The sequence below is a fragment of the Epinephelus fuscoguttatus genome, linkage group LG13 (genome assembly GCF_011397635.1).
Source record: "Epinephelus fuscoguttatus linkage group LG13, E.fuscoguttatus.final_Chr_v1".
NCBI lineage: Eukaryota > Metazoa > Chordata > Actinopteri > Perciformes > Serranidae > Epinephelus > Epinephelus fuscoguttatus.
This window is the reverse complement of record NC_064764.1, coordinates 11,086,556-11,110,722: the sequence shown is the minus strand read 5'-3', so window position 1 is coordinate 11,110,722 and position 24,167 is coordinate 11,086,556. Positions and strand designations below refer to the sequence as shown.

Genomic DNA, 24,167 nt, shown 5'->3' with positions numbered 1-24,167 from the left:
ATGATGGAGAAACACATACACACACACACACACACACATATCCACAGGACATTGGAGGATGCGGTAGATGACATGTCTTTTTTTTACAACCAAGTTGCCCATATGCCCAAGCAGATACCATATGGTCTGCAGCACTCACCCCGCAAGCCTTTTCTTAAGGGACAAGCCAACTCTTTAGTGTGGACCTGCTGTAGTAAAGCATAAGAGTCTTAATTTGTTTCAACAGGATCATGACGTTTTATATTTTGTTGTGAGGCTTTAGAATACATGTGATAATACTGGTACATGATCATTCATTGCTCATACATGTTACATGGTATTGTCATTAAATGTGCTACTGATTCAACTTTTACTTGTTTCTTTTGCTCTTTTCACTGCCTGTCACTATTGACGGGCGGTGGCCGGTTGCTTGGGCAGTGTGAGACTTGATTTTAATTTATTTAGAAGCCTGTGACTCAAGTTCAGTTGATGCTAAACCTTGCCAGTGTCACCTCCATTTTTTGTTTTCCGTCCTTGTGCCTGTAACAGTGGAATCACTGTCACTAATGTGATTGGACAATGGGGCAGCATCTGCTCCCTTTTCCCCACACCTCTGTGGATGTCTTGGCTGTTTACTGCCACTCTGTCTTAAGTGCTGTTTTGCTGTAGTATTGATGTGGTTGGTGCTGGCTTTGAGTTAAGGTGCTTGGGGCAGGGTCAGCAGAGTGTTGCCCAGCGGATTCTTCCTATGTAGTGGTGATCCGTGACGCCCTACCGACTGCCTGCGGAGATTCCTGGCCTCGTTTCTTTTCATTGCTGCTTCGGGTCGATTGCGCAACATCTCCTCGAAAAAGTCATATGTCAGCTCCTTTTAAGAAATCATACACCCTGTGCGTGACACCAGTCGAGTCTGAATTACTACGGTTAAATTCAGGGTGTTCCTTTTGGTTGAGTACATTGGATTTTGTGCAGGATCACACCGAACCAAATTCCCATTCATTAATTAAATATTTTGATGGCACATTTAAAGGAAGAACCTCAAATATATGTATGTTTTTTTTTCTTATTTAGCCATTATCTAATATATGTTTTAAGATATTAACATGGTGATCTTATACTGTATGAACTAGCCTAGAATACTTTAAATATAGAGCCACATCACACATTAATGAATGATCTTCTTTGTTTTTTGCAGGCGCAGTGTGGTGCATTTGACTGCAAAGGATTGGCCGATAAAACAGCTTTCCCCCTGACGACTCCGTAAAACAGTGAGTTCAGAACTGTGATATTTCAGGCATTCAAGCATGTGAGGAACAGGTGGGATTCCTAGATGGCCAACACTGCAGACAGATCGCAGTCAGGATATTTCTGGGGGTATGATCGAACAAGAGAGAAGTACAATAAGAGAACAAAAATCACAAAAAGACAGCATGCTGCGGAGGTTTTTAAAGTGACACTGTTGCAGATACGCTGTGTGCACACTTGACAGCAGGACAGTCCGCTCCCGATTTTCCTCTTTGATAACAGAATCCAGTCATGTCAACAGAGAGCCACCGGCATCTCACATGCAAGATAAATTCAGTATTGTGCCGAAGCTGCGGTGTGCTGACTACATGACTCTTTCAACCCTGGAGTTATTCCAGTGACTGATGAGCCAAATGAGGAGTAAGGTTACCAATCACTCAGAAATGAAGAAGCCTCATATTCAGTACGAGACGGAGTTCATAAACAGTGGTGTAACAACACATACACCTGATGCCAAGTCACATCACCCCTGCTGTTTACCTTTACACAGGAGTGAATATTTGTAGTCTTTGCTGCCTTTTCTGCCTTTTGTTGGCTGAGGACATTGAGGAGTACAATTCATATCTCTGCTCCAGTGTGGCTATTTTTAGATTGGCTCAAATATCAGGGGATCCTGGACTCTTCCTCCATCTCTTTTTGTCTCTCTTTGCCTGTCTCCTCCACTTACCCCCGTTCGATTGAATCTCAAAAGCCTTGCTCTGTTGTGTAAGGATGATTAATTATAGGGCATGGAAATAAATATATAAGTGTAGTGCATACAGTATTCATGTCCCTTTGTCCTTTCATGTTTATGGTGACTCATTCACTCAAGATGATCAGTTTACTCATCACTGGGAGTACTACATAGTCTGTGAAAATGGGTTTATAATGTCCTCTGTGGCTCTAGAGGAGCTTTCTTAAGTCTGAAAAAAAATATACTGTGATGATGTCATAGTGGTGTCATCAGCTTTAACTCAGCTTGGGCTTGAGATTTTAAGATTTTAATTGAAAGCCTCCGTAAACTGTTATTGTATAATTTAAAAGATATGGCTGTGTATGAGATGCAGGGGGTTTTATGATAGACTCTTGCATTATGGGAAGTGTGGGATGTAGTGTTTTTGGAGCTTGAGCGAGGGACTAAAAGTCAGGATATATTAGGCCCATTTCCACTGAAGAAGTTCCTGGTACTATTTGGGGGGCAGGAACTACTACAGGAATGTCCTCTCGCTCGGCCCTCTCAACCGCCGTGTCTCCACTGAGAGAGCGGAATAGGAGGAAGGTTCCTGTAAAGTTACCGGGCTCTGGATTTGACGTAATCGTTGCGCGACCATTTTGACTGGGGCGACAAGGGGCGTAGGGCCGCCGTTAGCCGTTAGCCGTTAGCGGTGTCTTTAATAACTCCGGTCACGGTCCATGAAAAAAATATTTTTTCCAGCGGATGTCTTAGTTACAACATGATTGAGCTAACTGGAGTAGTTTCATGTCATATTCGACAACAGATGATGTCCTGATGTTAGCTTTGCTGCTGCTATTAGCTGTCCCTGTCAGCTGCAGCCACTGATGCTTCCTAGACATCGTGATTTCCCAAAACTGAAAAAATACCACACACAGCAACACAAAACTGCTTTGCTAGCTCAATCATGTTGTAACTAAGATATCCGCTGGAAAAAATATTTTTTCACGGACCGTTTATTGAGTTATTACAGACACCGCTAACAGCTAACGGTTAGCCCAGCTAATCTACGATAACCATGTTGTTATTTACAAAACGTCAAATCCCGCCTTGAGTATATCCAATCAGCACCAAGTAATCCGCAATCCCCAGCCAGGAGTCTCTCAGGGCCGTTCTGAGTACCTACTCCGAGGCAGGGACTTGTTTAGCCCCTGTAAAAGTTCTGGAACTCTGTTCTTCGGGGGTGGTTCCTGCGGTGGAGACATGCACCAACGGCCCCGGCCCCATAAAATTACCCCGAAGTTCCACACCGCTGACTGTATGGCGTGCAGCTGCTGTGGTAATGGGTCAATCACAAGTTGCATCAATTAAAAAAATGCTTGCGGTGATTGCCTGCATGCAAAACCTAACACATAGTCATTTTTTCAAGATCTAAGCACAAAATGGGTCAAATACAGTTGCCGTTACACTGGAGAAGTGTCAGTACCAGATTATTACGGTTGGTGTCATAAAGGTATTGAGTAGTGTTAAGTAGCATGGAGCAGTTATTGTCCATGGAGAGCCAGGGACAGCTCAGACACCAGTGGTGTTATTGACAAGAGGAGACATTTATCGCCCTCCTTGCACTCCTCTTAAATAGTCTCCATTTTCCTGCTGGGTACTGGAGGGAAGGAACTGTCAGGTAGAGAAGGAGGTCCGCCTTGAGACGATACTGATCACCGCAGGTTGCTACACGTGGGCTGTGCCCAGTGGCGCTCAGGTGATGGCACCATGCGGTCTTTGTTAGGACTTTTTTATTTCTCCCAGGGTAAAGGTGGAGAAAAAAGTAGAGAAAGGCATTAAACAATGATGTCAGCTGGGCCTGTCTCTGTATCACACCAGCTCCCTCATCCTCCAATCCTGTAGAGAGCAGACACCCTTAAACCACAGACAGCATGGCCAGCACTAGCTCCCGCATCAGCCCCCAATACGCACGCACACACACTACACTACACTACACTACACATATTTGGCATTTGGCGGTGTAAGCCTAGCCTATATTGGTTTGCTTACAACATCAAACTGCAAAACATCTCTCTGCATGTAGACATGCAAACTAAACCTGCTGTTGATTTCTGTTATGCTGAAATGTCCTGTTCTCTTTGTGCTCTGACTTTTGTGTGTGTTTATGGCAGCACCATTTCTGCGGCCGTTGTCGTTATAAACGCTACACGTGGCATCCTGCCCTCCTGCGTCCACCTCACTTCCATTATTGTAATGAATATTTAGTGCAGTGTTGGCAAGATAGCCGACACTCATCCAGCCACAGTATGCTGTGTCGCTGCTGGGTAGTCGAGTGAGACAGGCACTTGACAAGCCTGTGGCGCTCCAGTTGTATATAAAGAAAAAGCAGATTTTTTTCACATTGTTATTTAGAGAAGATTTTCACAAAACTGCCATTATGAGTAACAGGACCAGCTGGAAAAATGTAGAGAGAACATCTCTAAGAACATGATGTCATTGTTGCAGGTTATATTGATGGCTGTGATACATTAAATTATACGGTGTCAGGTCCTCACTGAGTGATGAAAGATGAGAGCTGTGTGCAATAATAACACACCTTATTTGATCTTTTTTTTCCTTGTTGCTGCTACAAAGGTGGCTGCCTCAGATGATTTAATCTTTGTACCAGCAGGAACTAGGCCAGCAATATTTCATCGGTGTCATGAGCACACAGTTTTTTTGTGCATCTAAGCAGTGCACCAATGAAATGGGCAGTGCTGGAAGGTTGACCTTTGGTCCCACAGCTAGGACTTATAATTCAGGATTGTGTGTTGTGGAGTCATGGTGTGTGTATAATGTATAAAGCTGAGTGATGGTCTTGTACTGTATGTGGTCAGAATTAAAATTACAGTTGATCTCTTTCAGTTTTTCCTGTCTGAAGACACATGGAAACACATGCATACACAATGTGTTTACTGTGTGTATAGCTACCCATATTATATACTTGACGCTAAGGTTTTAGCAATCAGGTGCATTGCTAAAGTTTTAAGTTAATGTCAGTCTCACTTTGAAGCATTTCAAGCTGGGGCATTTTGGAATGCTGCACCAGAAAAATACTCATTTTATATATTTAATGCCAAGGCGAACCCCTCTGGACAGTAATATCAAAGCTCTGTTGAAATTTTGATAGCAAACCTGCTGAACTGACCCACGTGAAAGACATTAAACTGCTCCTCACATTGCTTAGGATTGTATTGTGCTCCAACCCCCTGAAATGATTAAAGTTATTTAATCATTTTCAATAACAAATCATATATACCTCTGCATAATTTATGTATATTTTGATTTTTAGCCTATTACTGAGTACGTAATACCCCACATTAGGGGATGGACACTGTGGGCCTATAGATTGTAAAATAATGGACGTAGCTACCGTGACGTCACCCGTTGGTTTGTAGACTCCCATTTTGAAGCTTTAACTTTGGAATTTCAGCCATTGCCATCTTGTTTTTTGGAGCCAGAAGTGACCATATTTGTGCAAGAGGCTAGAGCTGTGGAGGGCGAGAGGTGGATCTGACTGAGAGCCGAAGGACACTATTGGCATATGGCCTGTCGGTCAAGCGGCCTACCCTTAATTATGCGTGACTTTAAGCCCTAACAGTTGACTTGCATAAAAATTCACCCACCTTACAGTTGTCATGAAGGTAGAAATTACCCACAGAGACCAAAACCATTTTGTGTACCAGGCTGTAAACATGTTTATTTCTGTCTGTGGGGATTGACTGGCTTCTGGAGCAAGTCTCAAGAGGACATTAGAGGAACTGCAGATTTTGGCACTTTGGTTTTGGCTTTATTTTGCATCCACGGAGGTTGCCGTTTGTGTGGGTCCCTCATCAAACGAAATTAAGCCTATATTTGAATGCATTTGGCCAACTGGCACTATTAAAATTATGCCGAAGTAGCTATTAGCAGTTTCCTTAGCTATATATCCATGGATGGATAAGTATTAGTTGGAGATGATGACTCGGCAAGCGCTAAAGTTACAGGGAGTGTATTTTTCCATGATTTCTAAACAGATCTATGGGCATATATTTGTGATGGACATCAGAGATAATAGTATCCTTGAAAAGTGTAAGTCACATTGAATCTAAGATTGTGTTTTATGCTTGCATGCTCAAATTTGACCGAGTTACAACTCAGTGCCTCATGAACTCCCGTTATTTCCAGAACACCACCATGCACCTGTCCCTTTCACCTCAGTGTCTTTGCTCCAACTGTTCCAACTCTCTGTCTTGCAAACCACTGTCCCACACTAGGGGCTCTGATGCCTCTGGCATTGGCCAGATGTAACAGATGGTCATTTTAGGTTCCCAAGTCACAAGGAAACCAAGTGTGGTCTCAATTGTTTAGCTAGCATATAACATCCAGTATATAAAACTGGTCGACTTAAGATTTCCCCAGGAGTGTAGACGTTGCAGACAAGGTTAGAAGAAAGTGGGAGATGATTTTATATTTTGGGCTGATGCCCTCACTCATACCAGCTTGTGAGGAGTGCATTAGCAGATTGAATTTATATGCAGTCACCAAACATCCAGGAAAACAAAAGGAACAGGTTAGAGGTTCAAATGTGAAGCAAAAATGCAGTTGAGTTAGCTTTATGGGTAGAAAAGACACAGAAATAGTTCAATTTTGCTTCTGTTAAGTTCCTTCTATCTGTCCTCTTTTCTCATATTCTCATCCACATAAATCATTTACCTCCAATGTTGCTTTGGAAAGCTGCTGATTTTGACTCTTCTGGTGAGCACAGTCACGTAGTCTCATGTTAATCAGCATCAGCATTCTAAAATATCTTAAAATAGATTCTGCAGTAGGTTTTAATAGAATTATGTTACTGTAGTTTGGCTTCTGTCTTCAGATGCTCCAACACCATATGTTGTGTATGATCCAGTAGCCGGAGTGCTTCACACACTGTATCACACTGATTAGCATGTATCTGTATGTGAAGAATCCATCTGGAGAGTACCTGCATTCCTTCACACTTGGCGCCCACACTTGATCTGTTTCTCCCTCTCTCTCTGAGTTCTTTGCTAGCTGCCATACAAAAGTCCATCGTACGTGGAGACTGTTTTCCATCCATCCCTGCCTGTGACCAGACAGGAGACGGATGGATCTGGTATCAAAGCCCACATTTGTTTTGGAACCTGGAAAGGGGAAGCGGTGACCAGATGTGAAAACAATGTAGTCATTCGGGCGAAGCCGTAGCAGAGGCTGCTATCAGTGATGATGTAGATTTGACCCAGCGGAGTAAGTCTGCTTACTGTCTCAGTGACATCTGTTTTACACTGTACAAACTACAGATGGGACTTCATGCATCTGGATCAGTGATTCAATGTCATATTTCTACAACTGCAGGCTTGTGTTTACGTGTCTTTACTGTAATATCAGTTCTGTGTACTTTGTGTGTGAGTGATGACGCTAGCTATCATTAATTAGTGCTGACATGTTGTATACATAGTGTGAGTATGATTATACATTTGTGGCATTTTGAGTATGTGACAAGCAAAGTCCAATAGAGCCCGACTAATATTGGATTTCTGAGGCCTGTACCAATCCCAATATTAAAGCCGCTACAAGAAACTTTTAACTGGATATGCAAAAGTCTCTCGTTTCTGCTGATGTTTGTGCGTGACCTACAACAGCAAATGAGACCATCAGTGTGAAGATAAGATATTTCTACATAGTGTATATCCATACCTTTAGGAAACTGTGTCCGGGTCCACACCAAGTCGCTTCCAGGACGAAGCGATTTACGGCACTCAGACGGCACACATCATCTTACCTCGCTGCTTACATTTATAGTGACTCTTATAAATAGTCGCTATTCCTCCTCCTCGACCCGACGTCCGCAGGGAGTTAAAATAGCAGCAATCATCGGGTAAAAGTTCTGTGAAAGCACTGGACTCACCAACAGTTAGCCACATCTCAGTCACACAGAGAAAATCCAATCCTCAGGAAGTCAGGAAATCATTCTGGATAAACGTTTTGTTCGCTAGCGATCTAGCATTTACCAGCCCAATCCTGGCAGGATCCGGCGGGTCCACGGCGTTAGCTGTCTGGGGAGCCACACACAGAGGCCGCAGGTTGTGCAGATTCATCTCGTGCCAGCGGGACGAAGAGAGCAGGTGCTGCGGGGCTGGAACACCTCATCCGGGCCGACGACAGGTACCAGCCAGGTGTTGACAGGGTCCAGCGAGTGCCAAGAAATAAAGAGGCGAGGCACCGCTCCATACTCAGTCCAAGAAGCTGTGGAAGTGCTCGCCAAACAGGCTTTCATCCTTACCAGCCGACCGCTGCGTTTACCCCGGCGGCAGTGGCGCTTACACTGGAGAGGTGGAGCTGGGGCGCGGCAGAGGTGAGCTGGGATCCCCGATAGGAGCGGGGGCAAAGTTTTCCCGTCTTGTTGTTTCATTCATCCCCAAAACAAACACATGCGTGAGCTAGGTAAGCGTCTTTACGACAATATGCGCTAGAGCTCATGGGAAATGTAGGCTTCATTCCGGCAAAACACTACCGCTTTTGTCCACGGGGTCGCCAAAATCAACTCAAAATGAAAGTTCCTTGTAGGGGCTTGAAAGCAGCTAAGCACTGGTTATATAATTCCTTTGGTGGGTGTGTTTTTTTAATCAGCTTTCCAAAATCACAACTGCAGTAATAGCACTCACGAAACCTACAGCAAAAGTAACTGCAAATCATTGGCCCTGCTAACTAGCTTACCACAGTCACGCTAATATAGCACTTACAAGACCAAAGAGTATGCAGTAGATAGCTCTACACTGCGAGCAATTTTCTCCATTTGCATGTGAAAATTAGAGCGTGTAAATGTGAAACAGAATTTGGCTGTGTTTTAACGTAACAAATAGTGGTTTACACTGCAGTCAGCTAGCAGGTTCTCATTTTAAGCTGGTGCTGGCAGTCGCTTTCACCAGTTAAAATGACAAGAATTGTGGGCGTCAACTTGGCAATCGTCAGGTTTGTGTTTCTGCCATAGAATGTACAACAAAGCGCGGACCAGATAACAGCTCCCCAGAAGTAAGGCCAATAATCTTTATCACCCCCTGGTGGCTGGCTGCAGTACAGGTCATAAAGCCTGCCCCCTCTACGTTAGTGGTTGAGACATGAGCCAACCTAAAACCTCAAAGTACATGTCAAATAAATTTTACCAAAAGGTTGTTTCTATCAATTTAGGTAGTTCTTATCATGCTGCTGTATGTTCAAGTGCTTGTTTTCTGATAAGTTTGGCTTTGATAAGTTATTTGATGCTATAGAAATGGGGTTTGACGTCATGATTAACGGCTATGTGTGCCAATTGGTGTGCTCATGATTAATGTTGCTGCTTGTGATTGGTCAGACGGGTGTTTGAGTGCGAAGCTGAAACCTTCTTCAACAGGTGACCAGCACAAGATGGAAGCGTCGTATCCAGGATGTTTTAGCTTAATTTTTGTACAGTGGGAGGAAGTAGAGATGTGTCGTCCGTCTTTATATACAGTGTATGGTTTCTGCAAACTGGTGTCTGTACTCAGCCAGCAGTTGTCTACAAGTTTAGAAAAAAAAGCTTCACTCTGTAACATTGTTATACAACTGTGAGTGGCGTTAACTGTTTGTTTCTTTAGGCCTCTAGGAGTGTTGGGTTCATTACTCAAAAATAAAGTAATGTATTACACATCACCCTGAAAACTACCTACTTGCAAGAGCATTCTCCATGAAAGCAGAGTGTTTTTAAAAGCAGTGGCTGCTGCTACGCTCCACAGCTGCGATGACAGGCAGATGCTGAGGTGAATGTCACTGGCAGAAGTGCAAGCTAGCTTGGCGCCATTTAGATAATTGAGTCGAATTGAACTCATACCGTGGCAGACTTTGTGATATTAGCAATTATTGTAACGTTGCCCAAAGATCTACATAATATCTTATGATGAAAAATTAGTGATTTACACCCCTCGCTATTAATGACATAACTGTGTGATTAGTAACTGTAATGTGATTTCTGAATTTAGGAACAGTAAGGTGTTTCATTACAGTATTACAGACAGGGTTAGTAATGTAACGTGATTACAGTAATGTGTTACTTTGTAAAGTGGTACTGTTATGGCATTTGAAAAGTTTGATGGGCCGAATTTAGAAGCTAGAGCTGTTATTTCAATGTGTGAGATTCATATTTAATCCACACCTAGGTAATTATATGTATCAGATCTGAATCTGGGCCAAAAAACGTTGATTGGGACATCCCTATTACAGCATTTCTTTATCTGGTGTAGACTTGAGCAGGTTCATATTACACCAAGAAACACGCACATTCAACGGGAAGCGTTGAAGCCAATTAAAAGCACCCTGGCAAGATGATTACAGATGAGTCTAGCTCAGATCGGACCATCTGATCTGACACCCAAGTCACACAATAATTACACACAGGCACACTGATAAAACAGTGCAGTGCTACTTATGGAAGCACCCCACATTAATAAAATCCATCAAGGATGTCTGCATTAGTTACCCGTGCTCATAAGCATTATTGCCAGGAGATCATTTAAAGTCTAGATAAAAGACTCAGTGAGCCACACACAGAACTCAGGGAGATGTGTGCTCACAGAGCTGCACACACAGAAACATTTGAAAATAGCACGCTGAAATTCATATATTTTCACTGAGTATTAGCAAACAGCCTTTCAACTAACACAGACCCCATAACAGAGTGAGGCATATCTTATTACCTTCCTAGAGATGAAACAGACCAGGTTCATCACTGTCAGATTGGCATCCATTCTAGTTTAGACTTGTGTGTAAAAAACAAAATTAATGAGGCTATTCAGTTGCATTTAGTGATTGCCCCCACTTTTTCTTTTCTGTTAGCCCTTGCAGTAGTAGAATATATTTTTAATCATAATTTTTTGGGGTCTCAAACAGCACAAGCAGCATAGATAAGAATATAATATGACAGAAATATGTTGAATATGCCCGAAATGCAGTCTGTTTCCTGATGAAACACTGGGACCTCTTGGTTGTTGAAGCAAATAAAAACTCCAGTCACTGTGTTAGAGTAGGTCGCCAACCATTCGTCGTAGGTTGCGTTCGATTCTAACAATATAAGCGTTGTTGAATTAATAAAAGCAATTTAGCGGCCACAATGGCCCGCAGACAACAGAGATAGCTTTATTTTAACACATGCTTGTACTTTGCCCCCACTAATCAGGCGCCATACCGAGTCGAATCAGATTGTTTTGGTCTAAACCAATTTTCTTTACAACCTCACCGCTGTCGCCACCATTACTGAAACCCCTTAAAGCTTAGCAGGAGAGAAAGGCTGTGATTTGATCTTCCTCACCTTGATCAGATTACACACTGGAATTAGTATAATTACAGCTGTCGCTGATTAATGGGCAAGCTATAATTAGCACTCTGAATATAGGGAGACTGTGTGTGTGTTTGTGTGTGCGTAAGAAAGATAAAGAAAGAATGGTTGTGCAGTTGTTGAGAATGTGTGTGTACAACTCTTGCATGTGCGTACTCATGTTCGTGCGTGTGTCAACGCTTGTGTTTAACACTAATGGGGAAGTAGTAGTTGATTTGGTTTTAAAGTGGAATTGGCTCAGGCCTAGGAAATAATAAGAATGCTCATTATCATTAAAATCCTCAGAGAATCAGTGTGTGAACATCAGAAGAGTGGTAAAGTGGTACGCACAACAGAGTGAAAGAGCTGGGAAACCCAGCTTCAAGACACTGAAAAGATCGTCTTTGATTAACTCTACTCAAATGATACACAGGGGAGAATAACTCACATGGACGTTTTGAACTAAGCTTTGATCAATGTGCAATAACTTCTATGATAATCTTATTAACCTCTCAGGCCTACCTACTGAATCAATCATCATCCATTAAAATCAGCTGTGCACATGGATATTGCTATGTCTGGCATATCTCTACATGTTGTACCTCAATTAAACTTCTGTGGACAATGGTTTAGTTATTGAGCACATTTAATACCCAAAGTCAAGTCAAAGAGCTTTATATAACACATAGAAGAATTAAATGAGAAATTCGGCAATAGATTTAAAAAAACAGAAACCAATAGAGGGATGGTGAGTGCTGGTGAGATTCGGTCAAAGGTAGAGAGGAAAAGGATTTATGGAGCTATAGGGGTGGGAATCAATATAGCAATCCTGCAGTACTAAATACATTGCAAAACAATCATCTACGATACATCACAATGTCTGTTTAACTGAAGAAGAAAAAATACCCTTAAAGAGGCATTATGTGTTTATTCTCTGCATTGTGGTGTCAGTTTCACAGAATTCAACAACTGCGATGACAGTGTAAAAAAAGTGCATTGAGTCTTATCTTAGTGCCTCTTTAATACACACACAAACACACACGCGCACGTTAGCTGTTTTTTCCTTGACAGGATCAAAATGTTGACAAATCAGGTGGCTACACGTTTGTTCTGTTGCCCGTGTACTTGACTTTACAAGTCAGGTCTTGCATATTAAGTAGTCTTTGTAATTGGTTTGTCTGATCTGTGTTGTAAAAGCCAAAGCGGGCCAGGACTTTTAATCTGAAAGATAACAATGCCTCTCTGATTTGTTTTTCCCCCCTCTGTCAAAATCCGTACTATCCACCATTTTCCCTCTGCGAGTTTGTTAACTTCCGTTTAGTCTGCACTCATTCATTTAAGAAGCACAACCACGAGGAGTTATAGTCATGGCTTAAGTCAAGATGGACCAAAACAACTCAACTCAACTCAACTTTATTTATATAGCCCTTTAAAACAGCCACGGCTGAAACAAAGTGCTGTACATAAATAGACAAAGCAACACAGGGACATAAAATAATTAACAGGAAATAAATACTAAAATAATTGTTTATTGTTTTTAAAACAATTTAAAAACAATAAAACAATAAATAAAACAAACCATAAAACACTAAAACAGAAGCAGAGTCTCATGCGGAGTTGAAAGCCAAGGAATAAAAATGGGTTTTTAGACGAGTTTTAAAAATGGACAGTGAGGAGGCTTGTCTAATGTGGAGGGGTAGCTCGTTCCACAATTTAGGAGCGGCAACGGAAAAAGCTCTGTCCCCTCTGAGCTTCCGGAGGACTGGCTGACTCCAAAATAAAGTGCATTACAGTAATCCAGCCGAGATGTAATAAAGGCATGGATTACTGTTTCAAAGTGCTGTTGTGCAAGGAAAGGTTTCACCTTAGCCAGCTGTCTAATTTGGAAAAAGCTGGATTTCACTACAGAGCTGATTTGCCGATCCAATTTAAAATCACTGTCCATCTTAAAACCCAAGTTTGAGACTGTTGGCTTTAAAAAATCTGCCAAAGGGCCCAAGTCAACAGGGGGATGTTTACAAAGGCCACTGGGACCAAGCACCATCACTTCTGTTTTTTTCTCATTAAAATTTAAAAAGTTCAAGGCCATCCATTCTTTGATGTCTTCAAGACATGCCAGAAGTGGTGTGAGTGAGAAGGCATTTTTCTTTTTTAGCGGCACATTTATTTGACTATCGTCAGCATAAAAGTGGAAAGAGATGCCATGCTTTCTCAGGATGGATCCCAGGGGCAGTAAATACAAAGAAAAAAGCAGGGGCCCTAAAATCGACCCCTGTGGAACCCCATACGGCAGTGGAGCAGAGCTGGATTCTGAGTTTCCAAGGCTTACACTCATGCTTCTGTCAGCCAGATAAGATTTGAACCACTCCAGTGCGGTACCACAGATGCCCACTAGGTGGCGTAACCGAGCCACTAGGGTATTGTGGTCCACGGTGTCAAAAGCCACTGTTAGGTCCAACAAAACAAGAATTACATGAATTACACCAGAGTCATTTGCCAGGAGGATGTCATTAAAAACTCTTAATAAAGCCGACTCGGTGCTATGCAGAGTTTTAAAGCCTGACTGAAAGATCTCCAGGACATTATGCTCATCTAAAAATGATTTTAGCTGAGCATGAACAACTTTTTCTAAGATTTTGGAGATAAAAGGCAGCTTAGAGATGGGCCTAAAATTGGCCAGCACACTGCCATCAAGGCCAGCTTTCTTAAGTAGGGGCTGGACCACTGCATGTTTCAAACTCGGGGGAACAACACCAGAGGACAGACTGCTGTTGATGATGGCCAGAACCGACTGCCCTATACTAGGGAAAACTACTTTGAAGAAACCAGGAGGGACAATGTCACAGGGAGAACCTGATGGCTTAATATGGCCAATCAGCTCTTCTAAAAATGATAGAGACACAGGTTCAAATTTATCAAGAGCTGCAGAACAAGGAACAGGGACAGGGGGGTCAGATGCAGGGGCTGAGATGAGAGCCCTTGCAGTAGCAACCTTATCAATAAAAAAATGCAGGAAGCTATTGCACATGTCAGGAGATGCCTCCAAGCTGACAGGCTGTGGGGCATTAAGAACAGTGTCAGTGGTTTTATATAACACACGCGGGTTATGACGATTTAACTCAATGAGGTTTGACAGGTATTTCCTTTTGGTCTCTTTAACAGTGTTCTGGTAGCAGCGCCAACAGTCCTTTAGGATTTGGAGGGAAACCTGCCGCTTGTCCTTCTTCCACTTCCGCTCTGCTTTGCGGCACTCCCGTCTAGCTGCACGGGTTTCCTTATTGAACCATGGCTCAGTTTTAGCCTTGGGCAACACAGTTTTTATTGGGGCCACAGAGTCCAGTATGATTCAGCAGGAGGAGTTAAACCAGGAGCTGAGCTTAATATATAAAGTGAGTGTTTTTTAGCCATTGAGCTCTTTAGCAGAAATGATTTGTAATTGCTTGTGTTGTTGTTCTCTAGTGCATGTTAAATATCTTTTATTCATTCAGCATCAGATTGTGTTGTTAATGCGTTAACTGAGTAAATGGCGTCATGCTGGTCTTCCGGTTTCCCTATTTTGGATGATGAATACAAACTACCGCCGTCTGCTGGTAATTTGCTGGCTGAGACATATGCGATGTGAGGCGACGCAACAGTCACCTTTTGTCACTGCTAGTTCTTTGATGTCAGTTTGCTGTCTCTGGGTCTTTTAGGGAACCTTCATGTTTTAATAAAAATATTGATATGTGCCACCAGAGTACGGATAATGTGTCACAAGTGGAAGTAGTTAACGACATATTCCTGTATTGATATTTTGTCCCACCCCTATGGAGCTGTAGTGTAGCAAGTGACAGAGCTAGATAAATGTGCTTGTCATCTGCGTAAGTGTTTTAAAGAAATACTTCTTTTTGAAGCAGTAAAACTTAAAAAACTTAAAAAAATACACAATATAAAAGCAGTAGAATGTTCAACGTTATGTAGATTATAAAGCAGAATTGAAACTGCCCCCAAATATCAGTAGCTTACTGCAGTAAAACTTAAGTAAAGAGAAAGTGAGAAATTTGACTTGGGTTCCTAAAAACCTGTTATATTCTGCCTTTGTAAACAGGTCAAAAGTGGTTAGTGGGGAAAGCATTTACCTTTTGGGGTATTCATGTACTGACTTGGATTGATATGACGGGACAGGGTATTACACATGTGGTTAAACATGAATTTCACTGCATGGTACAGATTTCCCATCACAAACTCTTCTTAATATTTCACCCTCTCCCCAAATGTCTGCATTATTGTTGGTTGTTGGATGGATTGGGTCTTGGCAGTTGAGTCTGACAACATGCTCATCTTTGTAGCAGTTTGTGGATGATTGATTCTTAGATGGGAATGGGATGGGAATTTTCAGTGCTGCTTGCCATGGTCTACATGCAAGTCTCGCACACAGTGTCATCAGGATTTGCTGGCTGTCACTTGTCATTTGCGACAAACCTACTATGTTACCCAGTGGCAGCGGTTGCATTCTCCCGAGCGACCACCTTGTTTGCATATTTTCATTTGTCTCCAACCTGAAGCGGAGCGGCCACGTATTGGTAATGAAAATTCAAATATCCTTGTAAACCGCATTGCAGGATTAAACCCCAGGCCTAGTCATGTAACTTCGCAGTGCAGAGCAGCATGGATCATATTTTACCACCCACGCACCCAATGGAATATAAATTCGGTCCTAATTGGGCTTGAGAAATTTTGCAGCCATGGATGATGACAAATTCTGAGATTTCCACTTTACACTTAAATGAATCACTGAGCACCCCCTGCCTCATTGAGGGAGCAGTCGATACAAACAAGATGGATAGTATGGAGCTGTTCTCAGAGCAGCAGAGGAAGGGTAAAAAGGGAGCGATAAGAGATTGGACTGCAGGATTTCAAATATTAATAATGATGGAGTGTATATCAGGCATTGCGCATGCATGAGTTATTTGTGTGCAGGTTTTCAACAAGCTGAGAACCCCCTACCTCCACATAGCAAACTTCTTAGACAGTGACCAAGTGCAGCCAAGCAGAATGGAAGAGCTGGCAAATGGACAGGATGTCGTAGATGGATGCAATAGCTACCTCAGAGGCAGGGCTGTAGTGCTAAACCCTACCTTGTCTCAGCTTCTGTGTCATGGTCTCACAAGAGCTCTGACGTATTAGGGATGGACCTATCCTCCATACCGCCTAAAAAATAGAGCAAATCTAACATAATCTGGAATATATAGTCTTTATTAAAGCTTTATTAGTACAGCAGTTGCGATTTGTCATATAAATAGTGAATTTGTAATATACATAAATTTGTCAAAAAAAAATTCTCTTTTGTGATTTAAGAATTATTTTCTTACAAATTGCGCTTTTGATATAAAGAGCCCCTGTTTAAAAATCTGTGTGTGAAGCTGTGATTTAATCGTGTTTATAACAACATCAGAGGATTAACAGCATATCTTTGATTTTTCCAGTGTTATATTTATGCCATAGTGTTTGGATTCAACCTAACTGAAAGTGGAAAGTCTTTTGCTATAACTCATTATTATAAAATAAATGTTGATTGCACAATGTAATGGCTGTAGTATGATGCCACCATTGACATTTAGATTTGTTCCCTAAAAGCCTTGCTTTCAGTATGCAATTCTGTACCTGCAAAGCGTAGTGTGACGTATATCCATTATATGACCTGCACGTCTGTCTATTTCCTGTCAACTCTACAGTAACATTACCTTCACCTCAAATTTTGATCATTTAGATAATGGTTAACAACATCAGCTACTATTGGTCACTCAGTATAGCACCACATTTTCAGAGCTCAGCCAACGTTAGGTTGCTATGGCTCTTTTTTTCAACACTTGGTGCTTGGAAGAGCTGCCAAAAAATAAAGTGACTGACATACACAATCTGGTGAAAGCAAGCAGCGAAAGCAGGCAGTAAAGCTCTGACCTCATTGCTGGATAAGGGGTTTAGCCTTAGCTGACTGGCTGTCCTCCCTGTTTAGAGACATTGAGGTGATTATCGAAATGATTTCACTTTTAATTACTAAACAGCAAAATGTTACAAATACTGACAAATTAAAAAAACAAAACTTGAGCCTCATATCAGGACTCATTGCTAACTACTCACATCTTGGTTTTTATTTAATACATTACTATCAGATGGAGCTTGTTTCTAATAATGTCACATGTTCACCCTTTTAGCATTAATGCATTAGTCTGCTCCATGGATTCTGCACCAGCCAATGTTTGCGCTCGCTTTAGCACAGAGAATTTACCTCCGACCACTATAGGATAATGGTAGATGTTAAAATATAGTGTAACAGTAGAATCAGTGGAGAAGACTCATGAAGTCACAAACTGACTTCAGTAATGAAAGTTACACAGCAAAATCTATCTTAACTGTGCTAACACTAGCTAATATTACTCACCATTAGCTAACAGTCATACCAGACCAAGTAATGCTGGAGCTGCAAACCCCTACGTGAGGTGAAGTTAGACAGGATGTGTGTTTTTGTGAATGAATTTTATTTTATAAAATCAAGAATGTTTTAATCATGTTTTAAAAACAACATAGCCTCACTTTAAGTTATACTAGCATTTGATTTTCATAAAATTTAGCCATTTTGCCTCAGATTGGCAGGAAAAGCCCCGACCTAGCACTGTGGCAGATTGCTCTCCATAGGTGATGTTGAAACACAGTGTCTCAAACCACATGATTCACTGTCCCCCACTGTCATTTTCTCCCTTTCGCTCACACTACCAACTGCAGTACTGCTAGTGTTGGTAAACAGAATTTCCAATTCACTTACAGCAATACTTAAAATGCCCACTTTGGAAACATTATAGCTGAGATAGCAAAACATTTCTCGCTAGTAAGTTATCTCCATTGCCCAAAACTCTAAATGTGACACTTTTGAAATAGTCTATATTTCATTTTTTTTTGAGAGGGAAAAAAAATCAACAAGGGTCGAATGAGAAATAGATTTGCTTCATCTAACTGAGAGTTAATGACTTAGAATGTGGCCTTTAGTCCAATTGTACACACCTCGGTGAATTGCTGAACATGTGTGGGAAATAGTGTGAAAATCCCCTCTAGGCTTGCAGTCTACTGTACATAAATGGTGTCCCTTGAATAGTGTTTGTACCTTTTAAAACTAAAACAATAATCCCTCTGTGACTGAAGCGCAATCAAAGTGAACGCTTAGATACAAACAAGCACAGGTAAGAAAATGTTGTACAAATCCATCTGGTGTAAAAATGAATTTGTTCTTTAACTCTTCTGTGTGTCGGGAGTGTTCAAAATGTATGCCTGTGTGTGTATTTTATTGGATCCATTCAGTGAATAATACTTGTGATGTTTCCTCCCTGCAGCACTGGGCACTTTCAACATGACTGCGTCATGGCATGAGTTTGCCGTCACATTTTTCTGAAGTGGTCTCCATTATATAAGAACTGAAATAAGTGGAACAGCCATGCCAAATCGACATACTGCGACACACATGCACACACATATTTCCAAACGCTCCAGCTGGTTGGCTGGCGCCGCAGTCAGAGCCATACTGCTGCTGAACAAGACGGTTGCCAATATGTCAAGTTTAATAGCAAAGTTCATTATTTTAGGATTAATGTGGATAGCAGAGAGAGGAGGTGAGCTCAGTGGTGATAGAGCATCGCTTTTCACTATCAGCTAACTTGAATTAAAGCATCCCACAGATGTAGTGTGTCCTTCCTCAGAATGATCAGTGGGGTTGTGATGACAAGAAAATATGTAATTGGGCGTCGACATCTCAGGACACACACACACACACACACACACACACACAAAACGCGGCAGTTCGTTGACAGTGTGACCATGTTGGTGTTAAGCTTCATGCTGTTCACCCATTCTGCCATAGCGAGGTTTCTTCAAGCCTGTGAAGTTCGCTGATAAAATTAGCACAGCAAATTAGCACTGATGAGTCACTCATTATCAGCTTGGTATATGTTGGCAGGAGGCGGTTTGTTGTGGGCTGCTTTGCTTGTTCAGGCCTTCTATTTACAGGAAAGCAAATGCTGTAAACAAAGAAAAATATACGTGTGAAATTTCAGTTTGTTGTCATGAACAGAAGGTGTGTGGTCATGATTATTTTTCACAGCTTTCAACATCAAGTTTGCTGCATTTGCCAGAGTGCAGTGAAGCAAAATCAAACCAGTGATAAAGAACATTCTGACTCCTTCCTGACAAACATGATGATTTTTTTTTCAGCTGCTGCTTTTTGCTTTGGGTTTTGGTAAAGCCAGTTTCAATTTATACGAGATAGAAGACAGTTGAGTAGCTTTAAATCAAGAAAATAGAGTCAGCTTTATGGTTATGGTTTCCCATAGTGTTTTCTGCAGTGTGTCCATAGGGAGAGGAGTGTCATTCTGGAGGTGTTGTTGCATGAAGATTTGGACAGGATTTCAAACAACAGCAGCACTTTAGAGGCGTGCTGCATCACTGAGTGTCACTGAAATAGAGCCAAACGCAGTACAACAACTATTTTGTTTCTCAAAGCCACTCTGCTCACTTTGCTGGCTGTGATTATCCTTAATTGAAAGTGCCTCCTGCAGTTTATTTGTTCATGTCGCTCCACACTTGCAGTGCTGCACATTAGGAAAATGTTCAGGGGTTTTTAACAGAGCACTATGGGGCAGATTTGACAAGCCATTTTACCCAGAGCCCAATGGCTTTCAATAAACAAGGAATCAAGGGTGAGTCAGGCTGTGAGTCACTGTTACAATTCCATTAAACCAAGATGTAAACACTGCCACTTTTATTCAGATGTGAGGAGCAGACTGACCTTCACAGGAAACATCAGAAACACTGAAGGACATTATAATTTCTTTTTCTGCAAGGCATGCCTAACATTTGTCTTTTTTTAAAAAGACAAAAATAATAGCACATTGGCAGAGCATGCCTACTTTGCCTTTGTACTAGGGATGCACTGAAGGCCAGCAAGGACAATATCAGCTTAAATTGGTGTTTTCCAGTATTTGCCTTGTTAACTGCCATCAACAAATAAGATGACATTCACCAATAGCAGTGGCTGATGTTTTTCCTGTTGCGTTCCATCAGTTTTGGACAGGCTAAAAAATGATGCCCGGGACTAATGGTGCCTTGTTAGCTGTTAGCAGCTGGTAGCCAGAGCTAACAGCTAACGGAGGTTACATTTAGTTACACCATGATGCGTTCATGCTCTCTTCAGTAAAAACTAGAAGTGGACAAAGGTAAATTATGATGCTGTCAAGATGTGTTCAAATGTAATCTTGTATAATTTAGTTTTTGCAGATAAATTTGAATAAATCCAGCTGTTTGAAGGAGAAATTTGTTGATATTTTCACAGCAATACAAAATAGATATTATAGGGGAAATTATCAGATATAGTAAAAAGGCCTTTGAAGCAGTAATTTAAAAGAAAAAAAAAGAAGATGCTTTTGTGTGAAAGAAGGTTTTATAAATTTGTATGATTGAATCTTTACTCATTGAAAGACAGTGTAATGAAGGGTTTAATGATTTTAAAACAGTTCAGTTATTTTTTTTAATAGAGATTTCTTTTGTCTCCCTGGCACAAAATAGGGAATAAAAACAACAAAAGCAAAATAAACAACAAAAACATCTGTATCAACTATCGGCCAAATCGTTGTTTTAAACATTGGTATTGCCTCAGAATTATACAGTCAGTGCATCCCTACTTGCAACCATACTTTCTTGGCTCACCTTAAAACATATTTACTGTGCTGCACTGCACTACTGACATGTCGTGATGTAGTCGAATGCCAAGCCCCTTGTGACTGCACAGTCAATATATAAAAAATTGATGTGATAGAATGACAAATGGCCTCTTCTTAAATGTTGCATGCAGGAAACGACAGAAATTTGCTGGCGTGTTTTAGTGCACTTCAAAGCAGTCAGATGACATTATGCACCGCTGGTTGAATGTTGACGTAAACATGATCATACATACATATATAACGGCAGAAATTATATTCTGTCTCTGGCTTTACAAGCCCTTTACAGGGAATGCTTTTGTATAAACTGCAGTCCTCCATTGTTTAAGTGGAGGAGGGAATCATCTCTCTGCTCCCTCCAAACACTGTGGATATGATTGCATCTTCTCTCTCCCTCCTGCCCCCATTTTTGCATCTCCCCCAGGCCAGTGCTAGTGTGTTTTTGTCTGTGCATCGCTCCATGTTATATGGAGTGAACATCATTATCTAAGTCTCTTTGAGTGAAAGAAGAATGAATCGAGAGAGATTGCAAACAAGGAGGTGTCAACGTCCCGGAGTAAGCCATTATCAATAAGGCTAAAGCTATGGATGGGTGTCGCCAAAGGCCTTGGGTGAGCGCTAACGAGAAACACAACAACAAAAAACAGCCGTGGCGGCCCATGACCTCATTGCCTATTCATGTCAAAAATACTGCTGCCAACTGTTTGCATCTGCTTGCTTCTGTCACTGCCCACCTTTTAGATGTTAGTTTGTCCCATTATGTCATTTCAACTCTGCTCCGCACTCCTCTCTCTCAGCCTGTTGTAATTACAAGCACCATTTGTGTGTGATGATATCAACAGTGTATCATGCCCACTCTTCTGTCCTGAGGACAGTTATCCTACAAATCATACCTTGTTCAGCTGGTCAGCACTGTAGTGTTTTAACTCCACTTTGTTTAGTTTTTTATTCCTCTTTCCCTCTGTGTCTCTTTTTCCTGTTGTGTCATAATTGCAGCATGAGTGTGACCCATTCCCATGTTAGGAAACTAGTTATATAAACATGGCCTGGAGCGTTTTACCACACCAGTGCCAGCCTGCGCCCCACACAGCATACAGTGTGTACACTCAGTGCGACCTCTACGTCATTTTTTCATTCAGAATTTGGCTTTTAAAGTAGAAGTTAATGAGTGAGTGCACATCAAATGCAAAACAATGAATGTAAGATTAACAATTATTTTTGCCTCAGTAAAGGTGAATCTGACCATCACACAAAAATGTGTCCCAGAAGGTCAGCTAAAAAAGAAATGTGCGTGTGTGTGTCAGAGAGAGAAGAGAACACTGTGTCATTGAGGTCCACTCAAGTTCAATGACAGCAAATTTACCCATAATGCTTTGTAACACATCAGAGAGAGTCTCTCAGGGCTCCAAATTACCTCTCACATCTGCTGCCGCTGCTCTGTGCCACGAATACCCCGACACCACACACGCACACACAATTTAACTCGCACATGTACACATGGGCACCAAAAGCCAAGAGAGGGCCTGTTTGAATTGATTAGACTGTCATAAGTGAAGTGATGATGTGCTTAAACAGAGGTGATGGAGGGAGTTTCTCTAACTGATTATTCTGTCAATCCAGTGAATCTGGCTTGCATACAGACTGGGCTCAAATTAATATGTATTTCAGCGGAATGAGTATGAAAACTGAAAGATGAAGATGGACAAGATATTAGACATATATATTATTTACTATTACTGTACAGAAACCATTTTAGAAATATTAAAGGTTATTTGACAGACCTAAATTTGAATTTGCGATGCCTCGATTGCCACAAACATTTTATCTAATTTAATGTATCCATCTGTAAGTTTCTTTTTGTCAAATTAAGTCAAGCACTTCTGCGTTTAAGTCCACATTTGTGATGTTACAAATTGTTGAATCTACCACTGAAACTAAGACCATCTAATTGTAGATTAACCTTACTCACTCTAATAAGTGTATTCCAACATAAAAACCTACCTATACTGTATATACTGCTTACCTTTATACTTACGTGTAATGCTTGAATACAAAAAAGGTGATTTGTCCAAATATCAGTCTTAAATTTGGTTAAAATCATCTTAAAAAGTATTAGATTTAAATGATGGATACCTGTAGACACCCTGAGAAACACCTAACTGAAATATTTCAGTATCACTAAGAACACTTTGTACCACAGTAAACTGAAGAGGAGAAGGAGAGCAAATGATTGAGCGTAGTGTAGGTGAGTCCAGAAACGTACTTAGTGCTGCTTAGGAGACAGTTTACATTTCGCGCTGGAGCTCTAATGTGTTGTTTCCTGTCGGTGGCGAAGCGTCCATGCCTGACCAAAGAATTTGGAGCCAATGGGGCGAATCTCCAGAGACACTGTTAAGAAGGGGCGAGCCTCTCCATTGCAGCTCTAATGTTGCTTTTAAGGTGCAATTTGCAGGTTTCAAAATATTTATTTGCTGTTTGAACAGGTTCCACTAAAGGAGATGATGGGTCGGGTGTCAGTGCGGATTTGTCGAAGTGGTTTAAGAAGCACACCAATAGATATTAAAACAGTGTGGCACTTACATATTTTTTTTCAAAGCGGTTAAGCCTCTTGCTCATAGCAGTGATACCTGAGCTTCTTCTTTTCCTTTGCTGCAGCTCCTTACGTGGAATGAATAATGCCTGATATGTATTCAAAGGTGTTATTTTTTTTAAATAATTTGACCAGAAGTGAGCACAAAACACCAAAAAGTCAAAAAAAAAAAAGAAAACGTGTTCCTGGAGTTTAGATAGTGACCATTGATTTGAATTACACATAACAACATTACGATATTTACACAGATTTCAGGGGACGTGCCACACCATTACATTGGAAAAAGTGGCAAAAATGTATATACTGCAACCTGAAGGTTCCCAAACTGGGGATTGTTGTAAAGGCTTTAAAATACGCTGTTGAGCTTTTGATTGTTCCAGGGCAAGGTTTGCTTGAGTGGGTCCCAGTTTTGGTTGTATCGTGCTGGATGACACACACGCAGGCGGGTGAGCAAACCTAGATAGATCTAGCAAAAATAGATGCTAACAATGAATGATTTAAAATGTTCCAAAAATAGGCTTCGCAAATGGAAATGCA

The 24,167-nt window shown here is 41.3% G+C and overlaps 1 protein-coding gene across 1 annotated transcript in view; it reads left to right on the top strand.

The window, feature by feature from the left end:
* The window catches only part of adarb1b (adenosine deaminase RNA specific B1b), a 144,181-nt gene that overhangs the window by 48,772 nt on the left and 71,242 nt on the right, over positions 1–24,167 (top strand). The window contains exon 2 of the mRNA XM_049594634.1: positions 1,175–1,247. The gene's annotated coding sequence lies outside the window, so the exon portion shown is untranslated. The remainder of the gene's footprint in view (positions 1–1,174; positions 1,248–24,167) is intronic.